Below are 11,980 nucleotides of genomic sequence, written 5' to 3'. Positions count from 1 at the left end.
ACATGTAATATCTTTTAGAAAGAGTTCCAGTAAAAATACCTAAGTGAAATCTACTCCTTTGAACACTAAACTTGTTTTCTTTTGTTGGGAAATTATTTTATGAGGGACATGGATTCCCTCAATGATGATAGACAAATGAGGTGTTACTCTAACTTGAGGAACAATGATTACCAAAAAAAAAGTCTTGTTATAAAATTATTCTTTATTTCTGAAGCTTTGAGGAAATTCCCTGGGCTATGAAAAAGAAAAGGAAAGAAATACCAAATCTCATGATTCCCACATGGCTGTCAATAAATTCTGGATTAACGTTGAGCTTTCCGGGTCATAAGTAATAAAGATTATATAATCATTAAAATGTTGTCCCTTTCTAGAGAGAGAGTGGTAGGTAGGCCCATGTACTCAGCTCCAATTGGATGGATTTTAACCAGGAGAACTGCTGCTACCCCTTGTGTCTCAGCCAAAATGTTTTCTATCATCATTCCATTACTGTTTTGAAATTATGTTTAGCTTCACTAATGCTTTTATTTATTTATTCCCAAAGCATTGCATTAGTCTTCATTGCCTGCAGCATACAACATATTGCCTGGGTATTAAATACAGCTTGTTAAGTTTGTTAAACACTTGCTGGCAAAACACCAGAAGATCAGTGTGGATTTATTTGTTTAAAAATTTATTAAAGTTCTCAGGATACAGATTAAATTTTCTTGCTCAATATTTTTTATTGTTTCACCTGCTGTTGAGTAGAAATTACAACTGGGAAGGTTTTTGTTTTGTTTGTTACCAAGTTCTATCAAGATGGTTTGAAAATGCCTAAACGTTTTTTTTTTTTAAACTGGAATGATCTGATTTCAAATAATCCCCACCCTAAGGAGAGGAGGTAACTCACATAAAATGTCCAGATGTCTTGGGCAACAAGCAAATATTTAGCATCCTTCATGAAGGATAAGAGCATTTTGGAACTTGGCAAAGACTGAGTCCAGTAGGAGACGAGACCCTCCACAACACTGTGGATGACCAAGGAAATGGTCTGCTGGATTCAGAGTGTGAGAAAAGGCAGCTGAGCCTTCTGTTTGATGGACTAAGCCAGGCAAAACAACTTGCGTGGTGCAGCACAGGCGAGCCAGATCAGAGCATCCTGTGAAAGGAAGTGTAAGAGGCACAGGGATTCATTTCTGGGAAGAGCATCAGTAGAGCAAACTGCACAATAAATAAGAGCTGTTTTCCCTTGCTTTGGATTTGGGCTTCATTGGAGATCAGTTGGTTTAACGGAAAAAATAGAAGGGGCTCTGGATTACGTAATAGTGACAAGTTTTGCTTTTGCATCTATTCATTGAAGACGACTCAGAGAAAAGTTAATTTTTAGGTTTTTGCTGCAGTTTTCTCATACAAAGTGTGTAAATTGGTCCATTCTGCTTTTCCTCTATGATTTACCACGTATGTTTTCCTGGTTTGTTTTTTGTTTGATTTTTTCCTAAAACCAGAAACTGCAGATCAGCTGCCTTTGGTGCCCTCAGTGGTCAGACAAGTGGATAAAGACTAAAAAAAGGCTTGAGTTCTAGAAAGAATTCTGTTTTCCAGAAGCCCAGACCCATTGGTCTGAATCTGTATGCTCTCAATATATCCATGTCAGAATGGAAAAGACATGAGTTTGGGCTTTATGAACATTAGTTTGGCCTCTAGAATTCCAAAGGTTGCCCTTTTCCCAAAATTGTCTTGTTAGCGACTTAACTATCAGGAAGATGTTTTACTTTGAGGGATATCAGTAGAATCAGAGATAACCTTGTGTAAAGAACTAACAATTTATTATGAAAAGAAAGTCATGGATCCAAATATCTACCCCAGGACTTAAAGAATGATGGATTTTAGGAGATACTCATTAAACTAATTGTCTGATGAATTACCTGCGAAACAACCACAGTGTGACAGGTACTGAGATAGATCCTGTGCACACAGTGATTGGCAGAGGCGGGCTTCCTGCCCTTTGAGAGCGTATAGTCTGGAAGAAGATGACAGATGTCAATCAAATGAATGCAAAGTCACATGTATAACGGCTGCAAAGTAAAGACCCTTACAAAGTGGTAGAAGACTGAGGAGAGAGGACTTCCAGTGGAGGGCATGGAGGAATGCTTTATGGAAGAAGAGCTCATCAGAGCCCAGCTTCAAAGATGGTTGAGATTTGTATCTATGGAGTGGAGGGAGCACTGTCTTAGAGATAGGATACATGTACCCTGAGCCGAAGAACCAGGCTAGTGTTCACAGTGGTTTGGGGGAACTGGAAATAATTCCATTTACCCCAGACGGTTAGAAAAATAAGGATTGACACATAAATTGGAACAAGATTTTGAGGGCTTTGAATGACAGGCTAAAGAATTTGGATATCACTATGTGTCCATAAAGAATCTCTGGAGGTTTACAAGCAGCAGGAGTGTGATCATGTCTGTGCTTAATAAAGTTACTTGCCAGTACCATGAAGAACGTACTGGGAATGGAGAGAACACCAGAGAGAAGCAGTGACTGAAGAAGCTTCTTCAGCAATAAACTACTTAAGGAGCAAGACAGTGAAGTCCAAATCAGGCAGTTAGCTGTGAGAAGGGAAGGGAGGAAAAGACGCAGGACTGCTGGCGACAAAGCTGACCTATCTTGGTTTTGAAGACAAGAGTAATACAGAACCATTAATAAGTATATGGAAAAAAAAACAGGATCAATGGAAAATTGGCATAATTTCATTCTGTTTTCTGAGTGGAACCCTTATGCTAGCATTGTGTGTATGCTAACAGTACTTTTGGACTTTGATTTATTTATCTATACAAGGCAGATAATATTATTGATATGGCACTAGATAGTGTTCTATGTAAAGTTGCATGTAGATGCATTCAAGGCCTTTGTAAAAATGTTTGACCTAGATTCACCTATTCAAGGGTAGAATGTTATGGCTATATAAAATCATAGCAATCATTGTGTGCAGTGGGTTTTACAAGTTAGGGAACTGAAGACCAGGGAGATTAAAGGACTCAAGTGCAGCCAGGCAACTAATAAGACCCATCGTCCAGATGTCCTGCTTCCCAGGCCAGGACTTTTTCACCACTTCATGGAGCCTCTTACTTTTAACACGCTGTTTATTTAGGAAAGTGATACTCTCATTGCAGCTGGACTTGCCCAGCCCATAACAGCTTTATGCTGTTTTAGAGCTAACAGTGAAGGAGAGAGTACTTCTCCCATTAGAAAAGAACAGCTGGGTGTAGGCTATTAGAGCCAACGCTCTAGAAAGATCCTCCATTGCATCCATCTTAGGATTTGTCCTGTCTGAGAAAATTGAATAACTGGTGGAAAAAGACCAAAGAGAACAGAGAATCCACTCAGGAAAGACTTCATTCCAAGGAATAAGGAAGCCAAGATGGATTCACGTGGATCAGATTGCATAAACCCTGTCTGGGAGTGAGAACATGGCCCATGGCCTTGTCACTGTTGTCTTCCATCCATTTGAATTGCTGGGCAAAGGGCTGTCCCAAAGAACAAATAAAACTTAAAAACATTTTGTTTCTCTACCATCTTGGTGGAACAAAGGAATGCATGTCGAAAGTGGCAGGAATTCAGCGTCATTGGCCTCCAGGGCTAGTGGTGCTACAGTGGACAGAGAGACAGAGTGTCAGAATGTCCACCTCTGCGTGCAAATTTGTCTTCACCTGGCTTTGGGAACTGATGTCAACCATGCAGAGCTTTGATCGGCATCAGAAAACATGCCTTTTCTTGGCATTTGATAGTCTGCTTGTTACTTTGGAAGGAAATAGCTGCAAATGATGAAATGTATTTGTAGGAATCATCTAGGGGACTCTTAGAATTTCTAGAGTAAAAATTAAGGCAGAAGGATTTCTCAAGACTGAGACGGGACTGAGAAGGTAAACTCATGTTTTGTAACCTGTGTTCTAGATAAAAACAAATTTAAATGTACTATTTTTAGAAAAATTGTACTTATGACTTTAAATAGACTAGGTACCTAAAACATTGCTGGGAGCTTGGTCTGCTAGGGAATTTATATGGGCATTTCTGAGTAATCACAGATTCTGTACAAATAGACATCTGAGGAGCTGACCCTTTGTTTCATAAAGTTTCCTGGTGAGTTTTATGGAAAAATTAAAGACTATTTGGATTTATTGTTTCTCTTTAGCTACATCTCAAGCAACTTTTTGCTCCCTAAATTGACTCGTAGAAAAGGGACTAGATAAAGCAATAGAGACTTGAATTTTGAACTTGTTGTTCAATAGGACTTTAGGGAATTTATTTACCCTCTGAATATTTGTATTATCTTTATTTAGTTTATTTTTATTTATCTGAAAGGCACAGAGACAGAAAAAGCAATTTTCCATCTTCTGGTTCATTTCTTGAATGCCTGCAACATCCATGGTTACTCAGGCTGAAGCCAGAATTCAAAAACTCAATCTGAGTCTCCCACGTGAGTGCCAGGGACCCAACTACTTGAACCATCACAGCTGTCTTCCAGGGTTTGCATCAACAGGAATCAGAAGTGGGGCTGGGACTCAAACCCAGGTACTGTGATGTAGGAATTGGTATCCGAGTAAGCATCTTAACAGTTGCACCAGAGCCCTCCTCAGTTCTGTCTTCAGAAATAGGGATTACTATCTAGGTTTTCTGAAACCTGATCTAATTCTGTTCACTAAAATTGGAATTTGTTTTAATTTGCACTTAGCAAAAGGAAACCTGCCTTCTCATGGACATAAAAGATTATTTCATAGCCTTTTTGGAAGTATTTTCCAAACTGTGTTCACTGTAAAGTATTAATCATGAGATATCCTTTCCTAAAATCAGTTAGGTAAATGCTGGATCACGCAAAGTGAAGCAAATTTCGTAACTTAAGGACCTCTGTCAGTATCATCTAACTCAAGAGTTTTCCAGAATACAAACTTAAAACTATCAGTTTAGAGTGGTTTTGGATTTTCAAAACATGCCGATGGGCTGTTAATTTACCTGGAGACATGCCTATTGATGAATATATTTGAATGATGGAATTTTCAGTGTTTTTACTTATAATTGTAAAATGGAATATACTGATGTTTTAAAATGAGTGTTGCTTTTCCAGTAGTTAAGAATTGAGGGGTGTGTGTGTGTGTGTGTCAAAGGAGAACTGTCTTCTGTATCAGTTTTGATTAAGCTTGGCTTGGGGCTTAACATAAGGAAAAAAAAAATAGATAAGTTACTTCTTTCCACATTCCTCAGTTTTGAATATATAAACTCCACAGGCAATGCATTTTGAGATTTTAGAAACTGAGTGACTCATTACCACCATTAATGAAGGTTGTCTACATGTTTACCATAAGCATGGAACACATAATCTGTCTCTGAGAAAAGCAACGTCATGATGATCAGCAATAGCAACAGCCATTGGACCCCTGAGACACAGTAGTCCAGGGTATGGGTCCATGATCTAAGTTGAGCAGTGTGAATCTTTTCTCTAGAAATCTTGAATTGGGGGCCAGCGCTGTGGCACAGTGGGTTAAAGCTCCAGTCTGTAGCGCCAACATCCCATATGGGTGCTGGTTTGAGTACTGGCTGCCCTACTTCCAATCTAGCTCTCTGCTATGGCCTGGGAAAGCAGTAGAAGATGGTTCAAGTGCTTGGGCCCCTGCACCCATGAGGGAGATCCGGAAGAAGCTCCTGTCTCCTGGCTTTGTATTGGTGCAGTTCCAGCTATTGCAGCCATCTAGAGAGTGAACCAGTGGATGAAAGAGTTTCTCTCTCTCTGCCCCTCTCCCACACTCCTTTCTCCCACCAACCTTCCCTCCCTCCTCCCCCTCCCCTTCTCTCTCTCCCTCTCTGCCTCCCTGTAACTCTGCCTTTCAAATAAATTAATTAATTTAAAAAAAAGAAATCTTGAATTGGAATGATAATATTATAGATTCAGTTTTACTTTATCTCTTAATTGTTGTCACCCAGGCATATTAAGATGGTCTTCCCACTGGCATTTGTCAGAAATTTGTCTATAGAGTGTGGGAATGAAGAAGCTGACTTGCAAGAGAGGAGCTGAGAAGGGAGAGAGGCCCCAAATTTCAAGTCCCTCACTGTCACTCTTCTAGGTTCTGTTGCATTTTTAGCCCTGATGGTACTCTAAGACATCTCTACATTCTACTATTCCCCTCACCTCCAAAATAACTTGATTGTGTTCCGATTTTTCTAAACATTGAGTCCTAACCAAAATGGAGTAATGTTATTCTGACACATAGAGTAGGAAAACAAAAGAGTCAGATTGAAACAAAGTGTAACACAGGGAGCCTTGGGTTACAAACACATTGGCATTAGAATCCTGGCTTGTTCAGTTGCTTTGGGCCTTTGACAGAGGATAAATTAACCCTCTCTGAGTCTCAGTTTTATCATGTGTAATATGGTATGATAAAGTAACTACTTTAGAGACTTTGGATCAGGATTTTGTGAGCTGGTGCGTGAAAATGCTGAAAAGTCCCTTGGTATGTGATCAGAATTCAGTACAACTTGTAACCATTATTATTGATTCTCTCATATCAATAACTTTAATCAGCTTTGTTATCTTCATGATTGTTAAGGATAATGTTTTTGTGTATGAGTTTGCTATTTGTTTTAATGTGTTTTGCAGTTAAAGGTATGTGATGTTGAAGGGGGTAGGCAGGCAGGCCTAAGCTGGGGCTCTCAGGGGACTCAGCAGCCCAGAGGCACCAGGGCCTGGGAATGGGAAGAAGGAGAGCATGGCTGGAGGTGGCTTTTCCACCTGGGTGCCAAGGTGCTGGTTAAAGCACTGTTGTCCCACCCTGGAGTGCCTGGGTTCAGTATCCAGCTACAGTTCCTGACTCCAGCTTCCCCAGACAGCAGTGATAGTTCAGGTAATTGGATAACTGTCACACATGGGGGAGACCTGCGTTGAGTTCCTGATTGTCCTCTTCTGTCCTAGGCTGACACTGACTGCTGTGGGCACACAGCAGGTATGAACCAACAGATGGGATTTCTTTCTCTCCCCTCTACCCTGCATAAATCAACTTAGGAAATACACTTTTCTAAGTAGAGCAAAAAGGAATACAGAAAGAAGGGAGGGAAATTATCAAGACCAGTTCTGGGAAAGATGTGCTGGTGAGCTGAATGCCCCTGAAAATCAGTGCAGTGCCCTTCTGGTCAAGAGTGCTTTGTGCATGTCAGCATCATGAGTCATGGCACTGCTTGCACTCCAGCCTGCAGCATAAGTGAATCCCATCATCATGTTGCATAACCAGTCCCTGCTTCTTCACGAGGGCAACATACACATGGATTTCACTGGAGTAAAACTGCTCTCGTGAAAACAAAGCTATGTCTCTTCTGTAGATGTGGATCTCCGTAGGTTATAAAGAGGCAAAGAAAAGCCTCAAGTTCCAGACCAAATGCTCCCTCTCCTGGGGGTGGGACTGGCTCACATTGTGTCCTCAAATGCCCAACTTTCCACACTCCTGCCCAGTAAGACTAAATGACCTACCCTTGCCCTGGCTTCAGCAGGTGTTGGGGAAGCAAAGGAAGCACTGATGTTACAACCATAAAGAATGTAGTTTTATTTTGGACTTTTTTCTGATTTAAAGAAGGGGACTATTGTCAACCTGTGTTTTTCCTTTTTCTTGCTCATTTTCAGTAAGTGTACCTCAGCACCATTTTTTATATTGGTTTTTGCTTTCCATAGGATTGGATGTTCCATTGGTAAAGGAAATCCTAGAGAGGAGAATGCTTTGATTTCTGTAAGAAAAGAGGATTTCAAGGACACTGTTTATGGATCAAGCTTAGGCTGGAGGAAATTCGAGAGATGAAGGCAACAGGACTGGGATGAAAGGAAGAAGCGCTGAGGGTCTGTGTTGGATAAGTGAGGTGTGGGAGAGGAGGAATTACAGGCTTAGCTGTGGGACCTGCTGCTTTTGGAGAACTGACAGAGCTGACCCTGGGTGAATTTTTTTTATGTATACAACTATTTAGTTATTTGATAAACAAAGTGATGGAATGAGAGAGAGAAAGAAAGGGATTCACTCTCAAATGCAAGCAACAGTGAAGGCTAGACCAGACTGAAACCAGAAAAAGGAATTGCATCCAGGTGTCCCACCTAGATGACAGGAACCCCATTCCAGGCCATCACTTGAGGCTTCCCAGGGTGCATTAGTAGGAAACTGGATCAGAAGCATGAAGTAGCAAAGACTCAAACTGGGAATTAAACTGACACTGCAATATGGGATGTGAGTATCCCAAGTGGCAACTTAACTCACAGTACCACAGTACCCACCCTGGATATATTATTTTATTAAATTCTTCTGTTTTTCTGAGTTAGCTCAGTAAAATGTCTTCTGCTTACCATGAGTCTGTTCTTTTTCTTCGACCATCCAGATACTTCTTTCAGCTATGCCAGAAGTTACATTTCCTGGCCGGCGCCGCAGCTCACTAGGCTAATCCTCCGCCTTGCGGCGCCGGCACACCGGGTTCTAGTCCCAGTTGGGGTGCCGGATTCTGTCCCGGTTGCCCCTCTTCCAGGCCAGCTCTCTGCTGTGGCCAGGGAGTGCAGTGGAGGATGGCCCAGGTGCTTGGGCCCTGCACCCCATGGGAGACCAGGAAAAGCACCTGGCTCCTGGCTCCTGCCATCGGATCAGCGCGGTGCGCTGGCCGCAGTGCACCGGCCGCGGCAGCCATTGGAGGGTGAACCAACAGCAAAAGGAAGACCTTTCTCTCTGTCTCTCTCTCTCACTGTCCACTCTGCCTGTCAAAAAAAAAAAAAAAAAAAAAGAAGAAGTTACATTTCCTGCCTAGATAATGCATGCTGTCAAGAAACAGAAATAACTATCTTTTGGTTAAAAGCATGAATTATTTGTAATAACACATTTTTCTGGGTATTTTGTGGTTCATTCTATAAATTTGCCATCAGTCCCAGGGGATTCTCACCTTGCCTTTTTTCTAATAAGTTAGCTGAATATGTTAGAATTAAAATGTTAAGTAGTCGGTTTTTTTTTTTTTTCCATTTCAGTTCCCTCAGATCATTCGAAAATGCTACCAAAGAATGGTCCAAGACTTACTTTTGGCTCTGATAAATTACCTTCTCCCTGCAATTTAGAGCAAAATGAAATTCATGAGCATTTGTAAGCCACGTAGCTGCTTTTACAGTGAGTTGGGGTATTAGTTCACATGGAGGGAAAAGCAAAAAAATAAACAAACAAATAAATAAAAGAAATTTTCCTTTCTGTCCTCATTTTGTATATTGGATGCCAACCTCATACTTCTCAATAGGTGAAAAAATACATTATGTAAAAGTGAGCTTAAGACATACTAACAAAGATTAATAAGTGACCTCATTAAGTAAACCAGTAAACTGGGAATGAGTTCAAATGTGTGAGGAAAAGCAACATTTTCTAAGGAAATTTGGTTTATAGAAAGAGTAGGAGATGGATAATGTTGGGAAAGACATTATCATTCATCCAATCTTTTCACTTCCTGTTGTGACATGAGAGTGGCCGTTGGGCCTAAAACACTTCCCCACACAGAAGTGGAGTCCTGGCAACCTAAGTCCAGATGGACTTAGAATCTTGTGCAGGAATTTCCCCCATTTTAGGCTCAGTGTTTACCGCTTTGTTCTGCTTGGGCATGTGCCGTGTGTCACCTGGCCAGCCCCCCAGCACCTGTGTCCTGCAGGGAAGGCTGGAGTCCCTCTGCAGCAGCACACAGATGTATGTGCAGGTTGACTGCCTGTGTCAGCCTCCTGACACAGCAGCACTGATAACTTCTCACAGAAGCTCATCTTTCCCACGTTAGGTTGAGTGCTTTTCCCTGCAGGGTTTGGCTGCATTGTGTTTTCCTTGGTGATTCCAAAACCAAGATGCCATGAAGTGCTTCTGACAGTAGGCAGCAGATACCACGTGCTCAGTAGACAGAAAGGACCTGAACCTGCAGAGCGGCCCCTGGAGGAAACGCATCCCAAACCCCAAGGGCTGGGAGAATTTGATCCCACCTTCTCATGGGACATTGTCACGTAACCATTTCTTTACCTACACGGTATTACTTCCCATCATACTCTCCTGGAATTGCAGAATGAAAGAGTTCCGAGCCACTCTCTGAATAAAGCCAAATAAATAGATTAAACACAGTACCACAAATTAGTCCTTTGTGTAATTAGAAAAAGGAAAAGCCACTGGGAAGACCATTCCAACTGAGACAGAATGGAGACCTGTGAATTGGAACATCAGAGACGTCTTGGTTTTCTTAAGCCTAACCAAAGATTATTAGTGTTGAAATTTTGTCGTCTGTGTAAATTCATGCAGTCCACAGACTCACTAACTTTCAGTATCATTTTATAGAAGAGCCAATACTTGAGATATAATTTGAGAGATCAGCAGGGGTTCATCAGATGAAAGGGAAAGGGTTTATTTTCTGGTGAAGGAAAATTCTTAAAAGAAGAGAGGCACACAAATGAGTCTACTGCGATAGGGCAAGGTGTAGCTAAGGACAAGGGTGCACAGGGACATAAATGGAGGCAGGTAAAGTGGAGGGACAAGCATGGGTTACAGCCAGATTCTGCTGCCTCCCCTAGATTAGGAATATTAAATTCTGTCTCTGTCTTAAACATTTCTACCCTCTGATTTTTCTTTACACACTTTTTTTATACCACAGAGACAGGAAACAAAATATATCTTAAAGGTATAATTCCTGATAATAGCTGACAGATTTGGTGTATATAATGGATTAGGGAAAGTATAGAAAGTGATAGAGGCTGGCGCTGCAGCTCACTAGGCTAATCTTCTGCCTGTGGTGCTGGCATCCTGGGTTCTAGTCCCGGTTGGGGCGCTGGATTCAGTCCCGGTTGCTCCTCTTCCAGTCCAGCTCTCTGCTGAGACCCGGGAAGGTGGTGGAGGATGGCCCAAGTGCTTGGGCCCTGCATCCGCATGGGAGACCAGGAGGAAGCACTTGGCTGCTGGCTTCGGATCGGCACAGCACTGGCTGTAGCGGCCATTTGAGGGGTGAACCAACAGAAGGAAGACCTTTCTCTGTCTCTCTCTCTCACTGTCTAACTCTGCCTGTCAAAAAATTCTTTTAAAAATTAAAAAAAAAAAAGTGATAGAAAAAAAGACAATTCTCTGTACTGATCTTACAAGAGAAATATGTAGGACTTGAACTAAGGTTGTGGCAGAACAGATAAAGAATAAAGGATCAGATTATACAGATGAAGTACCATTAGTAGGAATTGGAATTCTGGATATGAAAAAAAATCACCCAAATATTTGTAGTTTAAGCAACTAGATTATGGAACACATTGCTTTGGCATAAAGTAAAGCAGCAGGTTTGTGGGAGAATGCAGTGAGGTTCAAAAATATGTTCAAAAACATATTTGAACATTGAAGTTTCCTGTAGGGTATCCAGAATGATCTGTCTCGTGGGCATGTGAAAGTAAGGGACTAGGGAATAGGAGAGCTAAGGGAACTAGCAACATTGTTACGGTGGCCATTGGGCTATATGGGAGAATTGACACCATGGAATGTGGGGAAGATCACCCACTCCAGCATAAGGAGGGGGAAGAGTGAACTCTAATGCTCTTCAATTTTTAGGGAAGTCATCAAAGGACATGGAGAAGATGGAGCCAGAGATACCAGAGCCAGAAAACAGCTGAAGGAAAAATAGTTTCAAGGCAGAGGGTATGATCAACAGTATTAAATTGCCCAAATAAATCATATACAGTAAAGACAGGAAGTCTCTTTTGAACTTGGTAATTACTGGTGATGTCAGTAAATTCAGTTTCATTGCAGTAATGGGGCAGAAGCTAGATGGCAGTGGGTTGAAGACTGAAGGGGGAGGTGGAGGAAAGCCAGCATCAGTGATTTTGAGATCATTGGAAAGAGTGCATTAATCAGAGAGGTAAGCATTTTTATCAACTTGGGAGAAGCCTGGGGCAGGAGGCCCGTTGAAGATCTAGCAGATAGTGGTGATAACTGAGGGGCAGTTAAAAATCATACAT

Source organism: Oryctolagus cuniculus, chromosome 9, assembly GCF_051225735.1.
Source record: "Oryctolagus cuniculus isolate XC-2025 breed Fujian yellow rabbit chromosome 9, ASM5122573v1, whole genome shotgun sequence".
Classification (NCBI taxonomy): domain Eukaryota; kingdom Metazoa; phylum Chordata; class Mammalia; order Lagomorpha; family Leporidae; genus Oryctolagus; species Oryctolagus cuniculus.
This window is presented reverse-complemented; position numbering follows the sequence as displayed.